The sequence below is a fragment of the Marmota monax genome, unplaced genomic scaffold (genome assembly GCF_021218885.2).
Source record: "Marmota monax isolate L192 unplaced genomic scaffold, Marmota_monax_Labrador192_F-V1.1 WCK01_AAM20220418_F8-fsc00037, whole genome shotgun sequence".
NCBI lineage: Eukaryota > Metazoa > Chordata > Mammalia > Rodentia > Sciuridae > Marmota > Marmota monax.
Genome location: NW_026693245.1, coordinates 9,588,579 through 9,610,821, shown reverse-complemented (window position 1 = coordinate 9,610,821; position 22,243 = coordinate 9,588,579). Strand labels below are relative to the sequence as shown.

Genomic DNA, 22,243 nt, shown 5'->3' with positions numbered 1-22,243 from the left:
ATGTAAGTGTAAGCTGCAGTAACAGAGATCCAAATACCCAGTGACTTAAATTTAAGTCAGACATTTATTTGTTTATTTTCCTCATGAACCAGTCTGTAGGCAAGCAGTCCAGGTTCATGGGCAGTTTTTACCCATGCAGTCATTCAGGAACCCTAGTTCTTTCCTTATGTTCTTTGACCATCTCTTAGGATGGAGGTCAGCAGACTAGAGCTCACATTACCTCAGTCCTGTAAATAAAGTCTTGTTGGAACAGAGCCATGCTCATTTTTCTTTTTCTCTCTCTTATCTATGGCTGTATTTACGTTGCAAAAGCAGAGTTAAGTAATTGCAATGGAGACTCTAGGTCCACAAAATATGGTCCAAAATATTTACAATCTACCATGTACAGAAGAGGTTTGATAAGTCTAAAGGAAGCAGGAAGAAGGGTGGGAGAATTTTAAGGGTTGGGCATAAAAGTGCTATGTATCACTTTCACTCAGGTCTCCATGGACCACAGCTCACATAGCTACAAGGGATGTTGGACACTGCAAGCTTTAGCTCAGGAGTCAGCAAACATTTTCTACAAAGGGCCAGATTAAAAAGTATTTTCAGTTTTGAAAGATACATGGTCTTTGTCACAATTACTCATCTCTGCTATTAGAATATAAAAGCAATCATAGACAATATATAAATAAATGAGCATAAATGCTCCCATAAATCTGTATTTACAAAACAAGTTAGTAAACCTGATTTTTTTCAATGTTTCCAATGGTCTTCATCTGATTTTTCCTATTGGTTACATTAGGTTGGCACCCTATTCATTCTGCAGAGCATAAAAAGCTAACAACTACATCCCCCAGCCTTTCTTGTATCTAGGGCTCTTGATGCACGTGGGGAAGGTTTGGACCACAGAAGTAAGACAGAAGTTATCTCCCTGGACCTATGCAACTTCTGCTGATAAGCAGGTTGTGGAGATGTGGCAGAGTAACTATGACTGTTGGCCTCAGCAATTTTTGATTTTGTCACCATCTTTGTAGGTATCAGAGAGAGTTGTGGCTGCTTGGCAAGGATCAGGAAGCTACAGCTGGTCCCGGAGCAGGCAGAAGGCATCTTACCCAACAGCCCATCATTGCTGAAGATGCAGCCTGGGAACATGTCAGATGGGAGCACCAAGACTCTAGAAGTCATCAGAGTGTAACAGAGTTTCCATTGTCTATGCAGGACCAAAAGTAGGGTTTCTTTTGTGAACACATTTCCTGGCAACAAGGAGGTTATCAGTGTTTTTATTTGTTTTTATGTGCAGAAATATGTAAGCAAAGTAATGAGGTTTGACTATAAGACTTATTCTCAGATTCCCAGTATGTTTCGCATACAATGCAAGTTGCACAATTAGGCATGTCATATCACATCTTCAGGTTTCAGTTTCTTAATTAGTCAGGTGACAGTATAATGCAAAATGACCTTCCTTAGGACCTATTCTATTTTAGTATCCTGTGAGCTGTTAGTGTCATTAGAACCAGGAGTCTGCTACATCCTTCTTTGAAGGACTGAGTGAGCCACAGATTCATTTCAGTTATTGATAACTGATGTGGATTGAATTGTAGTCCCATTGAAATTTATGTTGAAGTTGCAACCTCCAGCATTTCAGAATGTGGCTGTATATGGACATGGGGCCTTTAAAGGGGTATTGTGGTAGGCCCTACTCCAGTATGACTTGTGTCCTTATAAGAAGAGGATATTAGAGCACATATATGAGAGGCACGGGGAGAGACCATGTGGAGACACAGAGAGAAGACAGCCATGACAAGCCATGGAGTGAGGGAGGCCTCAGGGGAAACCAAACCTTCCAACACCTTGATCTTGGACTTCAAGCCTTCAGAATCAAGAGAAAATAAATTTCTGTTGTTTTAAGTTACCTGGCATATGCACATAGCATGTGGTATGTACTTTGTTGTAGCAGCACTAACAAATTAATACAGTGACACCAAAATGAAACTTTCCAGAAAGTTTTCTGACAGCAGAAGAGGAAAGGACTTGCGGATTTCATCATCAAGGAAATCTTTGTAGATTTGTGATCATGAAAGTAGTTAAGAGTCCACAAGTAGAAGTCACATATTCTATCAGAGAAAAATGTCTGAGATGAATATTGGACCATGTTTCTATTTGGTAATAGAAAACCAAGTTTTTTCTAACTCTAGCAATTCTGTACACTCCAGGGCAGTGTTTCTCATTCAGTAATGTTTGCATGAGTCAGTTAGAAATTTTTGCTAAAATGTAGGTTCCGACTCAGTAGGCCTGGACTATGGCATAAGATTTTGCGTTTTTGAAAATAGAATCTACCAAGACTGATGCTGGGCCACACTTTCAGTAGGAAGGCTCAGGGAAACACAGACAGACCAGGTGGTCACTTACATGCTGGAGTTGAAGGGTAAGAAATCAAGACTCCTGGTCCTCTGCAAAGTATTAATTCCAAGGCTCGTCCGTCATCTCACCATCATGGTTTTATGTCTTCATCTCTAGGAAATGTCTCCCAGAAATCCTTTGTTTAAAAGCAAATACTCTTTCATGAAATCCTTCCTTAAATCTAGGTAATACAATGATCTCTGGAAATATCTTAACAGAGAGTTTTTGGTAGCCAGCTTGATACAATGGTAACACTTTAGCTATAAGAAAGGTTGCAGTATAACACTTCAAAAAAAGAATATTATCCCAAAGGAAGGAATATCAAATAAGGAATGCTTTGGGTTGCAAGTAACAGAAAACCCCAATTAAGAATGATTTACCCCAGTGACTCAGGAGGCTGTGAGTTCAAAGCCAGTCTCAGCAATTCAGTGAGGCCCTGTCTCTAAATAAAATATAAAAAAGGGCTGGGGATGTGGCTCAATGTTTAAGTGCCCCTGGGTTCAATCCCCAGTACCAAAAATTAAATAAATAAATAGATAGATAGATAGATGGTTTACTCAATAAAGACTTTTACTCATCTTACCTAATAAGAAGTCTAGCAGTTCAGTACTCTATGGTATCATCAAGAACCCAGGTTCTTTCTGACCACTGTATTCCATCTTTGGTTATTGGCTTTTTATCTTGGTGTTCATTGCTATGGCTACTGAAACTTCTGGCATCACTTCTATTTTGAAAAAGGAAGGAGAAGGAACATATAAGTCACATCTGTACCTTTTGCCAAAAAAGGAAAGTCTTTAACAAAAGTTTAAGGCAGGCTTCTCCTTGCATATGATTAGTTAGAACTAGATCAGTTGCCTTCCCTTAAACCAATCACTGGCAAAGAGGATGTGGTTGTGCCAGGCTTAAAGTAATCATGACTCATTCTCCTAACATTAGGGGAGGGAGTTACCCTTCCCAAAAATAAGACAAATTCACTATTACAAAAGTAGGAAGTAGCATATGGGGTAAGCAGCACTGAGTAGACCATGATTTGTACCTGCCCCAGGAAGAAACCAGTTCATACTTGTAAGACAGGCAGTAGTGTGCAAAGCCCAACTTCACTCATACCACATTGGGCAAGGTCTAGCTGTAACAGCCACCAAACCCTGATATCTTCATGTGAATTGATCTTATTTTGAGTTCTGGAGGCTGTAGAGAGCAGAATATTCAGTGGGTATTTGTTAAGAGTGAGTGGAAGTGTCAAGAGGGAGTCAGAAACATGGAGAAAGATATTCAGAAGTAATGGGTTTAGTTCTTTGAATAAAACAAAGTATCTCATATAAACACCATATAATTTCAACCTCCAAACAACCCTATGAAATAGAGATTATTTCCCACATTTTACAGATCAGAATTCAGAGAGACTAAGAATTTTGCCCAAGACACATAGTTTGTAGCTAGAAGCTTTGGGATTTCAGTGGGCTCACTGATTGCAAACTTCTGTGCCTTCAACCAACACTATACATTCAGATGAGGGTCTCACTCAGCTCCTCGTGAGTGCTATGTACTTATTCAAGGCTCTACTTTGCTGAAAAAGTCTTTACACCCCCTCCTTTGGAATTCCTTTAAGCTCACTTAACTAGACACACACACGGAACAGGTGGAAAAAACAGTTTTGCAGTCTTACGGCAGTCACTTCTGAAAACATGAGGCTCCAAATCTTCATCATCAAGCATCCATGTCCAAGACAGAACAATCTTAACTTCTCCTCTCTACCCCTATCTTTGCTCTACCCAGACACTATCATCCTCTTCTTGCAAAAAAAAGCATAGGTTCATGAGGGAAATACAGAAGGTTGGAATAAAAACAAAAATTAACTCAAGGGCTACGTTAACAATTATAGCATTGTATTTCCCTTCCTTTGTTTTCTAATAATTTTTCTACACTAGTTCCCTATTCCCTCCAAATATAAAAGGCTTAAAGTTCTTGTTGGGAATCTTGTTTGATGAGAATCCAATCCAGAGAATTATAGAACTCTGGTGGAGAGCATCCATATGGGCCAATTTTTCTACTGACTTGCTCTGCCTCCATTGACTAAATTTCTTTTGAGTTGCCTTGAGCAATCAAGTATTCAGATCCTTGAGTCAAGTGTCAGTACCATGAGTCCCCAAGAGAAACAGGTGTCTGGGAAACCTGTCCTGTTCTTTTAACTTTGGGCCCCTTGGTTCTGCCTGGTGGGGAGATTGTGTGGCTTCGTTTGGCTTCTGTTGGCTTCTGTTGGTCTTTCTTGCCTGTATCTACCTGGCCTGGGCTGGCCCTTTTCTGAGCTGCTGTAAGTATCTGGATAGGATGGGAATGTTCCATTCCCTGGCACTGGTCTTATAAACACCATTATCAAGACTCTGGATAATTATTTAGATTCTAGAGATGTTAGATTTTCACAAGAACTAAAAAGCAGATCAAGTCTTTTCTAATGTGTTAGTATGAGCTGTTGCAGAAGAGAAAAGAGGAATGACGAGTATGAGTGGATGAGTATGAGTGGGTCCAGAGAACGGGCTAGAATGGGCCTATTTTGACCTTTGTGAGGTCATCTCATCCTCACAACTCTGGCAGGTGATAATACTTTTACATTCTATGGATGAGGTTCTTAAGGCTCAAAGAGGTTGAGAAATTTGACCAAGATCACACACTTGTAAATGTAAAATCTCTTTTCTAATAGTCTCTGAGTCCAGAGCCTTTTTCCACAGCAAGTTCATGTTTTGGCAGCTGTGAGGCTGTATTTGGAAAAGACTATAGAAAGTAGAGAGACTCTACTCTGCTACATTTGCTACAGATTTTAAATTACCTCAGTGTTTCCAGCAGTAACATGCAAATGATGCTCACGGGTGGGAAACAACTGTCCCCAGGTGCTAAGGAAAGCCAAGACTGAAAAGATCAGAGCATAGATGAATGACACAGGCCCAAGATGAATGAAGAGAGGCTGGTGATCCCTTCCCTAATCGATAATAAAGTAAATCTAAGCAAACTTCCCAGGCTCCAAGCTCTAGGAATCTCTGTCCCTTAGCATTAAGCAGTTTAGCGTCTGACAGGCCAACCTCTGGCCCAGCTTCTGGCTCCCTCCCCCAAGTACAAGCCAAGAACTGGAGCTTTGCCGGCCTATGAGTCATGGGGCCAAGCTGGGAACCAAGGCAGCCCTGGCCTTTCTGGCTGCCCCCACATGCTTGGAAGCATCCTCTGTCTGTTTCTGTGACCCTCTTTTCAATTCCATTTCCTGACGCCATGTGGCTACTACCTTCAAGTTACCCGAAATTTAAGATCTTCAGCAAATCCAGGTCTAAAAATAATCTTATTTGGTGCTAAAACATGAACACTAATGCTAAAACTCATTATTGCTGTCTTCCACCTTTCTCCTCCTCCATCTTGTTATCTAGACTCATATCTACTAGATATGCATCTATATTACATACCTAGGAACATGTCCTATATTCATAGGTTCTTACCATTTACTGAACCTTTACCATATGTCAGGCACTATTCTGGATTCAAATACACATACACATACACACATTATCCGGTTTTATATGGAAATATATATTTCCTTGCATTTTACCTGTACCAACACCCCTAGGCCAAGTGAGTGCTCAGCACTGTGAGGAAACCCTTTGGCTATGAAGTATCCTAGGATATAATAAGGTTTGAGGCGATGGAAGGATCAGGGACAGAAATGAAAGAAAATCCATGCTGCGATGCTCATCAAGTAAGCAGGACAAAGCTCCTCAAGAAGCAATGGGGAGTAAGAGTAAAAGCATGTACTTTTAAGTTGAAGAGAGCCAGGTTTGAATCATATCCCAACACTGGCCATCAGAATGGTTGTTGAACAGAACCTTAACCCCTCTGAGCTTTAGAACTCTCACCTTTTAAACGGGAACTGTAATCTCTATGGTAGACTCTGTTGGGATCATTAAATAGGGTAATCATTGTATGAGAGCTGTGATCATCATTATAATAGGGCTTACTTCATACAAAGTCACATGGGGAAGCAGATCACTACAATCCTGCACCTATGATTTTCTTCCACCTCTCTTATAAAACCCTGAAAAGCATAAACATAGTTCTACTTAGGTCCCATGACAAACTCCCAGCTTTCCTTTAGGGAGCCAAACTCACTCTGCCTACACAATTATTTGTCAGAGTCTAGAATGTGATGATACTTGAGACAGAGTAGATGAGAAGGTGGGAGTCTCTGGTGTCTCCACCCCATTCACACTGTTTTTGTTAGCAGCAGGAAGTATTTTTTCCCCTATCCCCATCATCTTTCTTTCCATATTCTCCCACTAAATGGCCTGTTAGGTGAGGTGCAGCTCTGTGGGGCAGAACCAAACATATTCTCATCAGGAAAGGGGATTGAGGCACCATCTGCACTCCTTTTATCAGGCCCAAATAGTCTCCTTGATGTGAGGAGAGAAGGTCCCATAACATCTATGCCCATGGCATTGAAAGAGACTCCTGGCATGGGCACAAAGACCCTCACGGAGAGGGAGGCCTTGCCAGGGTGTGCCCTGCTGCCAACCTCCATGCATGGCCTTTCAAGGCATATTAATTCAATGTCTCCTAAGTAGCTGCATGATATCTGACTGGAAAATGCAAAATAAGCTTCTCCATGGTTCATCCACACAACCATATGTAGCTACCAGGGACCAACACAAGCCAGTTTCCTTGGCCAGGTGGGTGTACATTAGGCGCCAGAGAGCACGTGCAGAAACAACAGTGCTGCTGGCTGCAAGGCCACACGGGACCCATGTGCCTTCTGTCCCCGCAATATGGGAAGCTCCAGGGTTCCAGGTGGGAAAGGCAAGGCTATTGTCAAAGAGAGACAGTAACACCAGAAGCCCAGTTCCTTCCTTTACCACAACTGAGGGTTGCAAAAAGTTCTGCTATTTTCTAAATAGCAATAATGGAGAATCTCAACAATAACCATACCCATAAATAAAATAAGTGCTTCAGAAGCATCTTCAAGACCATAAATAAACTTCAGGCTTATTCTACATGGGGATATAAAAATATAAAGACAGAAATGCCAGGCTAGGGACAAACCCCTCTAAAGCAAACAAACAAAACCCAGCAAGGATTGCAAAATTGGAGGAAAAAGAAAAAAAGAAAAAAAACCTTAACATGTGGCAACTTTGCTCTAAATCATAACAAAATGTGTAGCCTTATATTTGTTTCATTAGTTATTTTAAGAATTAAAAATAAAAACAACCAGGTAAATACAACTGATGCTCATTCTGCCCAAGAACTGGCCTCAATGCTTCAAAAAAATCTCAAATGTCATGAAAGAAAAAAGAATTATCTTTAGGGAAATACTCTAGATTAAAAACTAAGTAGATATGAGAACTAAATGCAATATTTGACTCTGCATTTGTGCCTGAATTTTTTTTCAAAAGTTAAAAAGGGCATTATTAAGGCAATTGACAGTATGCAAATATAGAATGAATAGTAGGTAATACTCTTGTTAAATAGTGTTGAATTTCCTTGTGTAATATTTATAATGTGACTTTGTAGTTGAAGGACTTGTTCTTAGGGGAAATATTGAAATATTTAAAGATATAATGTCATGATGACTGCAATAAACTTGCAAACTCTCAGATGATTATGAAAAATGATAATGATGATAATGATAATAAGCACCTCCCCCACATTTACACAGAGTTAAGCAAATGTGTTAAACAAGAATGTAAGTGGGTGTTCATTGAATTTGTCTTGCAACTTTTCTTAAAAGTTTGAAAAAAACATTTGAAATGTTTCCAAACAAAATGGGAGGAAGAAAAAATGGGAATTGTTATAGATTAAAATATATTAAACAGATATATCAAACAAATGTAATGTGTGAGCCATATTGGAATCCTGGTTGGAATGAACCAACTATAAAAAGGATGTTTTTAAGACCATCTGAAAATTTAGCATATATTAGGTATTAAATAATAATAAGGGATTGTGGATGTGATAATAGTACTTGTGGTTATAGAAAAAACTTTTTGTCAGTTAGAGACTTACTGAAATATGTACAAGTAAAACAATATGTCTTTTGGGATTTGCTATTACATAAGCAAGAAAGGAAAAGAAAAATTAAAATAAAGGTGAAGAATATGGAGCAAGAATGATAGTGTTGATAATGGTTGAAGCTGCATAGTTGATTTATGGGTCTTCTTTATACTACGAGCATCCTTACTTTTTGTCTGAAAATCTCCATCATAAAAAGGTGCTTAAAAATGAAAAATATATGCAGAAGGGTGCTGCAGAGAATAAAATGATTCTTTCTGAAAGGTAGAGATAAATAATTTTTAAATTAATCACTCATACTCATTTATAAATCACAGTCTTTATATCTTACTTTTAGGAGTTTAAGACGTGGTACACATGCACACACACACACACACACTCACACACACACACTTTAAAAACAATACTCCAAGCCACTATTTCCCAGAGGTGATGCAGTGACAAGCAGTCACTTCCTATCTGCTGGCTGATTGCTGAACAAGTCATCGACAAGCCTTCCGAGTTCAATATATATTTTTTAAATTCTCTCTCCCTCATCTCCAGCTCTTCCTTCTCACTCACCACCAATAATAAAACAAATATCACTCCCCAAAGGATTCCAGCACAGTTATTTTTACTCCTATCTGGTAACGGAAGAATTGCAGCATAGAGATGAATTATGGACGGGTTCACAGTGAATCTGGGTTGGGCTCAGATGGGGACCTTGGACCTTAGACCTCTGCTCTAACCGTGAGTGAACATGTCCTCTCTTGACCATCCAGAATGTAGGCAGCTCTAGTCTCTATAGTAACCAATCTGCCTAAAATAGGAATTAGGTGGGGAACAAAACATTTAAAGCCAATTGGGTCCATTCATACCCAAACAATGTCAATTTAAGGGCTGTTATCCAAATTGTTGGCTTTTTGAATGGTCTCCCACCATGTGCTCAGCTAAAGGAAAGGGGGGAGGGTATCTGTACCAAACACTCCATCCCATACAGAACCTTGCATGCTTTTATTCTGTTTTCCCTCTTCAAACATTTCTTTATGTCCCAGAGTCATAAGCCCTTAAAACAAACTTTTGGTGAAGGCAGTTTTATGGCCACAATACTGAGACAAAAGCGAAAGTCTAAGAATTCCTTATGGTCAAAGAAAGCTTCCCAAGAGGAAACAGGACTGAGTCCAAATCCCACACAGGAACCTGGCAACTTTGTGCATTATTTTCTGGTTCGAAGGTAGGTTTTTGAACAATTCTCTTGTCTGATCAACTTCCCTGTGGGTCTTCGGGAAGGAAGTAGAATAGCATTTGGAACCAGAGCTAACAAGGCCCAAAACTGGGAAGTGAAATTGTACAGCCACTTTGTAATGGGCACCTTCCTCTCGAGGCCATATGATGCCCTCATGAGGATGCACCTGAGGTGTATTGATAGGAGAACACAAGCATGGACATTATTTCACTGTCACTACTATCACTACTTCTGTGTGTTAGACATACTTTGGGGTTCTACACTAGAAAATATCCTCTTCTTCTTCAGTTTGGAAATTTTTGACTTCCAAAATATCGTTAGGCATAGGGAGAGCTATCCCTGTACCTGTCAAGTAGCCCTTTGTTTTTTACATTTTAATTTTCCCAAGTGGGTGGGAAAAGACAAGCAGTAGCATTCATTTACTTTATATATCTTTTTTTTCTTTTTTCTTCTATTCAAGGAACATTTACTTAATAGGAACTTGAGGCTAGACCTGGAGTCTCGTTACTCGCTTGGATATCAGTGTCTTCAAGGCTTTCATAATGAAGTGTAAGGAATGTGTAATCAGCTGAATTATAGCATGGCAAGCCTTGCCAGGTTTAGCAAATAAAAATCAGGATGCTCGGCTCTATATGAAATTGAGATAAGTGATTGTTTAGTATGAATAAGTTCCAGATATTGCATGAGACCCACATATAAGAAAAACCATTCATTTTCATCTGAAATTCAAATGTCACTGGGCATCCTGAATTGTATCTGATCACCCCAACTTATACTACGTGATAGCTACCATCAGTGAGTATACAAAGGGCTGCAGGAGCACAAAGGCCCGAACAGAAAGCAGGCAAGACAAAGGAGGCCTCCACACAGGAGCAATGTGTGCCAGGTATTGAAAACAGCAGAGAGGGGCTGGGGTTGTGGCTCAGAGGTAGTGCACTCACCTAGCATGCATGAGGCACTGGGTTCAAACCTTAGCACCACATAAAAATTAAATAAAGGTATTGTGTCCATCTACAACTAAAAAATAAATTTAAAAAAAATAACAATAAAACAGCAAAGAATGTAATCTTCCAGTGACCTGAAAAAGAAGCCCCGTCAGAATACCTGGGAAGTTGTGAATAGCATTATAAATGCTGGCGCATAGGGTGCCACGTGGGTAAGTGGCATATGATCAACCAAGGTGGTTGGATATCATTCCTGGGCCATGGGGATCCCTCAGAAGATTTTTCACAGGGAGTTGACAGGCTCAGACTTCTTTTGAGGAAACTCTCAAGAAGGAATGAATTATTGGAAGAGCAGGCTAAAATGAACAGTTAGGAGTCTGTTACAGTAATTCAGGAGAAGTTCCTGATAAAGAATGAAACTAAACCAGTGACTCTGGAGATAAGAGATGATAACTCAGACCTGTCAGACTGTTGATGTGCAAGGCATTTGGCCATAACAAGCATGACTCTCAAATGTTAACTGGGAGAATAATGATGCTGTCTTTGGCCATGAACAATATGACATAGTATGTATTCAAAGTAACTTCAATCTAGAATCTAGCAGCAGTTAGTTAACATTCAAAAACTCCTAATTATAAATCTACTCCTCAGAGATAGTTAATTAGCAACTGGAAACTCCAATGAGAAATCAATAACCTTCAGAAGTAGTTACTTAGCATGTCAAATGGTTTGTCTAAATCTGTCCCAGAGGGTTTGTGAGTCGACACTAGGGAGAGGTAGTGATTTAGGAATATTGCAATCCCCACAGCCCTTGCCTGAAGAATCTGGCGTGCCCAGTAAGGCATGACCATCATCAGGTCTCAGTCCTGTGGTTCTTGAATCTTCAAAGTGGGACAGAAAGTTAGCACATTCTATCCTCAAAATATCTTTGTATTTGTTTTGCACACTTATGAACAAATATTAACCATAGGTCTGCCAAAGTTTGATCCAAGGCTCACTTTCATTTCAACACACTGTGTAGTTGTGAGGCTATTAAAAATGGTACATGGAGTCTGTCCACACTTATCTCCACTGCTGGAGGCTCCTATACTAGTCATGGATAGCAAAAGAAAATTAACCCTTGGCCAGATGACTTATGTCCTTTCAAAACAGAGGCCACTGGAAATCGACTGATTATAGATGAAGGTGTTTCCTTTAAAAAGCATGGAACTCAGCTTGCAACCCTGCTCGGTGGGTTTCAGACACAGCCAAAACATGTTGTCTAGGTCACAATTCTTGTGGGGAGTCCCCTTCAATCCCTCCGGGAGCCAGATTTAATTGATGACGTGTAGCTGAAGAAACAGGATCACACATGAGGACTTTCTGAAAAGTCTGGAAAGACTTAAAAAATAAAGTAAAATAAACCCAAACATCCCATCGCAAATGTTGGCTCCAAATAGAAGACTTTACTGTAAACCTTCCAGCCATTCAGACTCCACTGTTATTTTTGAAAAGACATTCCAATAACAGATGCCCCTTCAATTGGGGCATGGTTTGATAGAAAGCAGCAGACACAATTTAAAAGAAAGAAAGAAAAAGCACTCTTGAGACACGTCAAAACAAATTAGCTGTGATGCTGAAATTATTTCCTGTTGGATTTAATGAAGTTAACAAGATAAGTAAATATGAAAAACAGCATTAGGAACAAGGAACCAAATTCCTCCCGAACATGGGAGCTTTATCACATATTGATAAAAAAAAAAAAACATGGAATTTCATTTGTCTATTTTTAAATATCACAACATCCTTATTCCATGTCTGTTTTTCAAAATTCTCTTTAAGATGTGCATTTAAGGTGAACTATTTGTGCCGTTTTGAAACCTGCTTAGAAATCTATGATTTAAGCACATTTCACATTGTTTCCACATTGAATGTAGTACTTATAACGGACTGTTAAATGATAATCAAGGGGAAAGTTGAAGTTATTTAAATGACATTTGGAGATTATGTTACTTTTTATTAAACAAGGTTTTTTAGTCTCAATTAGCATAAGTAATTACGACTTGGCAGGAAGTTAGAGATGTGGTCCCTCTCCTCCCACCCAACTCACAACCTAAAAATAAACTACTCCAAAGACATTTTTACTACCATTCCTGTTCGGTCTCCCTTAGCTTATGTAGAAAATGCCTTAAAGATCTAGGAAGACACACAGGGCTTAAGTCAGGCTGGTTTCTAGTCCCCACTCTTGTCACTTCATCTATCTAGTCCTTAGTTTCCCATATGGAAAGATGAGGAGTGGAATCTTTGATAGGGAGAAAATCTTCCGGAACAGGCAAAAGGAAGCTTTCTTGTCTGTGTGATGACTATATGTTTCATATAAATTAACATTTTTGACATTCCTGAATCTCAGACAAACAGATAACTGGAATCTTTGATGATAATACATCGTTTATTGAGCACAATGTTGAGCACAAGGATTAAGCACAGGGAGGAGGGAATAATTGAGAGGGTGAAGTCCTATAGTTTATTGAGGAGACCAGAGTTCAGGGTGCAAGCTCCCGTAAACATCAGCCGTCAATCATCTTGAATCATCCCTCCTCAGGTTGTCCTCCTGAAGCCTGTGACGCATTAGACTTTGTTTCTGGTCTTTATCAAGAGCAATAACATGCTCTGGTTTTCAGAATTAGAAGTAATTTTAAATATCAAAATTCCTGATTTTGCAGTTAAAAGTGCAGCCCAGGGTGCTAAACTTACCTGGAGTCCAAGACGAGTCAACGAGAGAGCCACTTACTAGTCTAGACACATTAACTCTGAAGCCAGAATTTTTTCCTTCATATCATAGTACTTCTATATGTGCAAAACCTTCTCAAGTTTCCCTCAAATAACTAAGGAAAATTAATAGTTATTAATAATTAATAATAATACATTTGTAAGGTGTATAGAAGAAAAGATGGTTGTCTTACACATGTGTGATTAATACTGCTTAACAACCGCACTAAAACAAACGTGTTTTGTTTCATTATTACCTGCCTAAGGCAGGTAAGAAATTTTTTCAATGCAATATACAATCAGTGCAAAAATTATCACACTAAATCAATTCCAGACAAGTTAATTCAATGCAAGACCAACTGGTCAATCAGCCCTGCAATCCCTGAATTTCCTTAACCCCAGGAATCGAATAACATTTCCCACCCACCCACGTACACGGTGACCCTCTGGGTTTTGTCATCACCCGGAGCTTCCTCCCATGTAACTCTGACTTCCCCTGTCCTACATTCTTATCGTACCATGTCTGCTCTTCTACCTCATGGAGACCACAAGTCCCCAATCCCCAGTCCTTTCCTAATCATTGGCCTGCTCCTGTCTGAACTTCACAGTTGATCCCAAGTTCCCTTCTCTCAGATTCCTCCATTTCTTTATCCCACAGTCCTTCCATAGTACCTGCCCAGCAAAACCTCAAGACTGATCAGCAACACTGTTACCTGCCTTGCCTGCTCTTACCCTGGCCACTAAGACCACCACAACACCATGGTGTCCAGTGTAGTCTGCCCACCAGTCCTTTGATTTGTCTAGCATGAACTTTACTCTTTTCCAGCCCTGGCTCAGTCCTCATAGGCCCTTTCGCTCCTTCTCTTGCATGGCTTCTGGCGTCCTAATGCACCAAGAAAAATCAAGTTAGTCAGGAAGGATCTGCTTCAACTTCCTGCCCCCTTCAATAGTAACATATTCAACCCTCACTGATCTTTTTTTTTTTTCCCCCTTTTCCCTAGTCTGTAAGGCTGAAGTCTCCTTGCTCTTGTTTGGAATGAACCTTTGCGCTAAACCACACTTCTTTCCACTTCTCTCTGCTACACTCTTAGCCTCTCCCTCCCTCTAGGCTGTTTCCAAAGGCTGGTGATTATCAGAGAACTTCTCTAGCTTCTCTAGGCCTGAAACACCCACCCCTTGGCCAAATGCTCCTCATTTTCTGTCAAATCCCTTTCCTCTCCTTCTTACCCAGACCATCAAAAACATAGCCTGCACTCATCACTCCTTCTTCCCATGGCCCTTGCCTCCACTCACAGCAATATGGCTTCTGCCTTCCTTCTTTGGGCCATGAATTATCTCCATCTGCCAACCTGACATACACTTCACCCGTCTTATCTTACCAACCCCCTCTGCTTTATCCACATTGATGATGACTTGCTCCTACTCAAAACTCCTCTGAGTCCTGTGGTTGATGTCTGATTCTTTTCCTAACTTTAAATCATTTATTGGTACCTGATATGTATCAAGAATTGCAGGCATCTGGAGATGAGGAGAGCAGACTCAATTCCTGTCCCTGCCAACTGTACTGCCTAACAGCAGAGGCAACAGTGAAGAAGTCAGAATACCAACATGTGGCCAGTTCTCATTATTCAGGCAGCATTGTCCTGTAAAGTCACTGCAAACACTGAGTTAACAAATAGGAGACCATTCCTTCTAGGGGAAGACAGGGACAGGTTCCAGCAGTTCTCCGATCATAACATTGTCATCAACCATTCAGCACATGACCTTATTCTATATGTTTCTGTTTAAAGACAACTTATTTATACACGTCTTACAAGTGATTGATTATATGCAGTATTTCTTTATTAAAAAAAAAACACCAGCTGAGAATAGTTTAATATTTTCCTGATCCTGAGCAACAGGATTCCTCCCAGATCAGGGTCTTTCTGTTCAGTGAAATAATTTTCTGAATTGCTTTCTCACCTTGTCCCAGTCAGTATTCAGGACCTTCTCTTTCTCTCTCAATATCTCTCCCTCCTTCTCTCTCTCTCCTCCCCCAGCCCCCCCCAAGCACAACACACACACACACACACACACACACACACACACAGACTTAGCATCTTTCAACTCAGGTCACATTATCAGAGCTTGTCTCTCATGGTCATCCTACAAATCATCTTGACCCATTTATTTCTGCTTCTCCAACTATAATTTATAAATAGCCATGATTAAATTTCAACCCAACACATCAGATTTTCCTGAGAATGAATATGGAATTATTAGCCAGGGGTGGATGCAAAGATGACTGCAGGGTCAGCGAGAAGCAGAGTGTAGAGATGAGCATGGGCTGTGGTCAGGCAGACCTGGGGTACAGTATGCCGCCGTTTGCCAACTGACACCTCAGCTTGGGCACTTGACTTCTTTGAGCTTTGATTTGCTCTTCCATAAAATGGAAGCAGTATCTGAGAAGATGTTTTAATACCTATTGCATATAAATTCCTTGATACACAGGTAGGGCAGTTAGTGCCCCTTTTGCCCCTCTAGACCTATTCAGTTTTCAGGACTATAGCCTTGTCCACTTTCCCAGGGCCACTTGCTGGGCCTACTGGAGTATGAGCTGGTATTAACAGCATCTCATGGCACTGCAGGGGAGGAAATTCCCATGGTAAACAGTAAAAGACTTGGAGGAGGAGGCAAGGATCTCAGAAAGGGAAGGAGGCAGGGAGGTGAGATGGACAACAGCTTTATGGAGAGGGGGAGAGGAAACAATGGCAAGACACTGTGATGGGGGAAGGAAGGAAAAGAAAGATGAAGAGCTAGGAGACAACAAGTCTAAGCAGAGAGCAAATGGACCACAGAGGACACCATCTCCTACTCCCAGGAAAAGTCAAGTGTCCCCTGAGCCAGCTTAGCTCACAGAGGGCTGATGCTGCAGGGAAGAACCAGGTAGCCCTTGTCATCCATCCTAGGTCTCAGGCCAAGAAGAAAGAGCTGTGGTGAAGCTGCTAATGGACGGATGGCCAAAAGGCAACACCTGGAGAAATGGGGAGTCCCGCTCTTGGGCCTGGCCATCATGTGGGTCTCAATTTCAACCGATTTGAATGTAAGCACTTAAATTTAAGTAAAAAAAAAAAAGAAAGAAGACAGAAGGGAGGGAGGAAAGAAAGAAAGAAATAGAGAAAGAAAGGAAAGAAAGAAAGAAAGAAAGAAAGAAAGAAAGAAAGAAAGAAAGAAAGAAATGCTTCCTACATCAGGCCCCTGTCCCTGATGTCAGTGCTCTGCAGGGACTCACAGCCGAGGAATCTGGAACCCCTCCTTCAGCATATGGTGAAACTCCAAGAGAGAGACCTAGACCCCACAGTCCACCTAGCTCCTCTCTTCTTCAGGGGAAATTGGGGTCCTCATGTCAGATCTTCCAAGGGAAAAAACTACCTCCCCTCCCCTTTCTCTGCACTCCCAGCAGAATCTCACCCTCATAATTACATTCCTGCCTCTCTGTTTTATTTCCATTAATCCCCAACCAACTCTTCCCCATTTTGCCAAATTCTTCTTCCAGATGAGTCAGGGATTAAAAATGCTCGGCATTTTTTTGCTGAATAAATAGTATCTCTCCACAGAGACACTGGTCAGTGGCAAACCACCTTTGCTCTGTGACAAGAAGGTCTGGGTGCACAACTTACCAATCTGCCAGGACTCAGGTCCTACTGGGCAAGCTCATGTGACTGTAGGCTTTGCTTGTGATCTGTTCCAACTAGCTAGGCTGACTGGCCCAGGAGGGAAGGGAAGGGGTGAAGGAGGAAAGGAAAGCAGGAGAGAGGGAAACACCATACTGGTTGAATATAAATCTCTTCTTTGATCATACCTGTGATGTCCATGTGGTCACTCCCATTGTACAGAGTCAGAGAAACTCAGTCCCTTGCCAAACTTGCAGATGTTAAGACAAGCTAGAACTTGACTGTCCTACCCTGAGTGGGAGCCCGTTATTCTTTGCACCACAGCAAGCCCTGGAATTAAACAGGCAATTGGCTGAAGCTGACTGCCATTCTGCCTGCCCCAGGTCTGGATGCTCTGCCCTAAGTGGAATGCAAGCTGCAGCTTCCATTTCTCTGGTTTCTCAATTAGGTGTCAGGCTTTCCCAGAGGGAGAACTGTTGGTATCAAGGCAGCTGTGGGAGAGGCATTTCCCCTGCACCACAGCATCCTGCTACTCCCCTGCAAATTCCATGGGGCATAGCAGCCATGCAGGAATAGCTCACCTCCCTTAGCAGGCCTGGTGTATAGCCAGAGCTCAAACTGGTGCAGGAAGCCAGAGAGCTCTCTCTGCCATGCAGGCTTTCTGCATTTCTCTCTTCACTGCTTCAGACATGGCTTTGAATTTTTTTTTTTTTTAATTCGGGGTCTCGCCAGTCATTCATTCCCAAGCTTCTATTTTTGTGTTTAAACTCAACATTTTTACACAGACGACAGCATGGTCAAGGCTCAGAGAAGCACAGAGACTTTCTCAAGGTCAGACAGTCAGTGCATGATAAAACTAGACCTGACAACAATTCAGTTGTCATTCACTAGATATTCATTGAGTGCTTAGTATCTGCTAGGCACTGTCCTGGGGGCTGAATGCCCAACGTTGTTACTAGAAACAGACTGCACTGCTCTTGCTACAGCTTCCCTACGCCCCTCTTCTGGATGCTTTCCATTCCCAGCCCCAGAGTCTAACCCCGAGACCTCCAAGGCCACTCACCACAGCATTCCTGAAGACTCAGAAGAGGTGCTTTTGTGTGCAGGCTTTTCCTCCAAGACCCTGGAATGCACGTTCACAGGACTTGCTGATTTATAGCCATGTTGCCTCTCAAAGAATTCTCTGGCCTGCGTTGAGTCAACAAATATGAGAAAAGGCTTGTTAAAAGTTCTGTCACGAAAGCCAGTTGTTCCTTGTTTAGGAGGATGCTTTCTTTAACCCTGGGCCCCCATCAGGCCTGTAATAGTGCTCCTTGGCTTTACAATGGCCCAAGATCTATGTGTAAGACTTGGAAACTTGCAGAAATATCCATTTATTCAGGGCTGTATCCAATCTTGCCACTCCCTGGAACAGCCCATTCTCCCAAGTATCCCCTTTTGTCTTTAAACCTTAAAGACTTGCTTTTGCGATCACATTGGTCTGTTTTCTATTTCTACACTTTTGTCTCCCTGACATCCACTGAGAACAGTGGCCACATCCTCTTTGTGCATGCTGACCTGTGTAAAGAGAATTCATTCATTCATTTATTCATTTGTTCATTTTTACACCCATCCATTCAACCTTCCTGGCCTTGCTCTGGGAACTGGCCATACACCGCAGTCATCAAATAAAGATAACTATTGCCCGGTGCAGGACCAAGCTGCTCTTCCCCAGCTGGCAGGAGTGTCTCTGGCTGATGACTCATTGCTGAGTGTCTTCCCTGGGACTTGTCTACACCAAAAGGAGCTTGTCCCCAAGGAAATGCGCTTCCTATAGACAGACTGCATCCAAGGACCAGAATACAAGGCCCAGCTCCCTGTGTCTCACTAACCCCAGGACATCCTTGAAGCAGTGACTTAGCTTCCAAGCTCTCCTGGGAATAAGCTGAGACTCCCCATTGCATCCACATCACAGGTCCACTCCTTTCTTGCCCAGCATACTGTCCTCACTCTCTAGTGGCTGCTGTCCCTGAGAACATCCCCCTCCCCCACAGACACCATAAGGTTTCTGCACACAAATCTTAGTTCAGAGTTTTGTTCCCAGGAACTTGTCCTGTGACACCTGCCATCATGAAGTTTATTTTGTAGAGGAGGGAGATAAAAACTAAAATCAAATAAATAGTAACACAGTATGTGAAAAGTGACATTGCTATGGGAAAACCAGAGTGGGGTCAGGGGATCAGGGATATGGAATGGGAGATGATGAATTTTCATTTTTGATAGGGTAGGATCAGAACAGGCCTCGAAGAGAATGTGACATTTGAGCACAGTTGAAATTAACAAGCTGAATGTCCAAAAGTCTCTGAATCCAAAATTGTCACTGAGTCACTCAGGGCTCTCCAGAGAAACAGAACAAACAGGGTGTATGTGTGTGTGTGTGTGTGTGTGCGCACCCGCACATATATTTGCATATACATATATATAATATGATTGGTTTGGGAGGAATCTGTTCATGGGACTGTGGAAGCTGGCAAGTCTGAAATCTGTAGGGCAGCCTCAAACATTGAATCAGATGAGAGTTGCTTCAGTCTTAGGGCAGAATTTCTTCTTTGTGAAACTTCTGTCTTTGCTCTTAAAGCCTTTAGCTGACTAGATGAGGGGTCGCCTGCTTTACTTAAAGCCTAATTATAGATGTTCATCACATCTACAAAATACCTTTACTACAACACCTAGGTACTGTGTGATTAAATCACTAGCCTGGCCAAGATGACACAGAAAACTAGCCATCACAGCTGTTCTGTCCCACACACAATTCCTGACCTATTTCCCTGTTTCATGTTTCTCCTTGACAGGCATCAAGAGCTGACACCTGCATGTTTTACTACTTTTCTGCTCAATGGCCTTCTCTCCTCATCACTAAAGTGTTCCTCCCACGGGAGCAGGATCCTCATCTCTTCCGTTCCTAGCTGTATCCCCAGTGCATTGATCATACTCAGCTCATGTTAGGCGCTCAGTAATAATTTGTTGCATAAGTAATGAATGAATCTTAAACTTAAGTATGGAAGAAATCTTTCCAAAAAAATGAGCAATATTTCAAATTCAGAAAGGATTTCAGAAAGGAAGGGGAAAAAATCAATACAAATGACAAAAGTTCATTACCAAAGAACTATGGAGAAAAGGAAGCTTGGGGGTTGTTTTTTACACCCTACCACGGGATACAGAACTTGATGATTACTTTTAAAAATTTAGACTGGAGACAGGGAGTGGTGAGATTAAACAGAGAAGCTACGCGCAATGGTGATAGAGGAAACATATGGAGGTAAAGGCAGGCAATCTTAGCAAGATGACAGAAGTTGTCGCAACATTTGGTCCTCGACAACTTAAGATTTTGGATGGTGCCTGCGTGTATGTGTGTGCATATTTTCACCAGTCATCATCTTTGTTGATAAATTCTGCTACATTTTCCATGGAATAATATCTCTCTACAAATGTTCTGTGGGGTGCTATTTTCACAAGATGATAACATATGTTCTTAGGAAAAACGAAGGAAATCATGGGGAAAACTTAAGGCTGTTCCTTAAGCTGTTCCTTTACACCAAGTGCTGAAAATGTCAAACTTACTTGATTCTAGAAAAATTTTGTTATTGCCATCCAAAGTCAGAGCCTTGGAAAGAGAAATCAATGACAACTTCTGCTGTAAGTATAGAAATGAACACATTTTCTCGTCTTTAAATCTAGACTTGAAAGGTTTTAAACTGGCCATTTGGTCTGTGAGGGCTTTTGTTTGGCCCACACAGTGTTCTTTCACAAAATTTGATTTTTTTATAGGGTACGGGCATTTCAGTTGCCCTCAGTCTCTATCATTCCCCGGTGTCTTTTGTGGAGCCCCAAAAGACACTGTATGTTGTAGCTGCTTGCTTTCTTAAAAATATACAGGTTGATAATCTTCCAGTTTGAGGGTCCCAGAGAGAAAACAATTATACAAATCAAAATAAGAGATGGAAATGATAATGAAGAGAGAGCTCCCAGGTAAGGAACATGAAGGTGCTGGGATAGCACCTAACTAACATGCCATGGTCAATGGCATCAGAGACTTCAAAAAAGGACAGGGGAGAAAACATTGATAAACTATATTTCTGACAAGGGGTTAATATCCAGAATATATAGGAACTGAAAAAACTCAACAGCACAAAAATAACCCAATTTTTTAAAAATGGGCACTAGACCTTCATAGGCATTTATCAAAAGGAGACATACAATGACAAACAGGTGTTGGAAAAAAATGTTCAACACCAGTAATCACCAGGGAAATGCAAATCCAAATCCACAATGAGATATCACGTCATCCAGGGAAAATGGCAGTGATCAAACTGACAAAGGTAACATGTTCTGAAAATGATGTGAAGAAGGAGAACCCTTGCACACTGCTGGTGGGAATATAAATTAGTATAGCCTTTATGGAAAAAAAACAGAGGCCCCTTTAAAAATTAAAAATAGAGCTACCATATGATCTGGCAATCCCACTTGGGTATATAGTCAAAGGAAATGAAATCCATATGTCAAAGAGACATCTGCACCCTATGTTCACTATAGCAGTGTTCACAGTAGCCACCTAGGTGGGAAACAACCTAAGAGTTCACCAACAAATAACTGAATAAAGAAAATGTAGCCCATATGCATGATGGAATAATATTCAACCATAAAAACGATGAGATCCTGTTATCTGTAACAACATGGATAGCATTGGAGATTGTTATGCTAAATGAAATAAGCCAGACATAGAAAGATGAGTACCACATGATCTCACTCAAATGCAGAATCTAAAAAAAATTGATCTCACAGAAATTGAGGAGAAGAGTGGAGCCCTCACACAGTCTCAGGCATGTGAAGAAACAGATATAATATGTGGAGGTGAGATATACATGTATGAAAATTAAACTGATAACTTGAGGCAATAAATAAGTGTTCAAGTATGGCTCAGGAATCAGGAAGCAGGAGAGGAAAGGTTCTTATGGATTGATATGGCAGAAGGGCTTCATAATGGAAGAAGAATTGAACTCAGCTAGAGAGGAGGGAAGAACAACCTCCAGTTGAGATGTAGTGGTCGGAGCAAAGCCACCAAGGTGGGAAGCATATGTGTTAGGCTGCAGAAATCCCCCCATTCTATTAAAGACTGAGTAGGTGGGAGCAGTAGAAGGAATGAGGATATTTTTCAAAAGTAGAATGAGCACACAGAAAGGGATGGTAAAATTTTTGTTTCTGATTTGTAAAAG

General features: G+C 41.1%; 1 long non-coding RNA gene across 2 annotated transcripts in view; it reads right to left on the bottom strand.

The window, feature by feature from the left end:
- Positions 1-2,965: 2,965 nt before the first annotated feature.
- LOC124100654 (uncharacterized) overlaps positions 2,966-22,243 on the bottom strand; it is a 31,674-nt gene continuing 12,396 nt past the window's right edge. For both annotated transcript variants that reach the window (XR_006854373.2, XR_009227970.1), the window contains 2 exons: positions 18,055-18,179; positions 2,966-3,106 (listed from right to left, as the gene is read on the bottom strand). This is a non-coding gene — a long non-coding RNA (uncharacterized LOC124100654). The remainder of the gene's footprint in view (positions 3,107-18,054; positions 18,180-22,243) is intronic.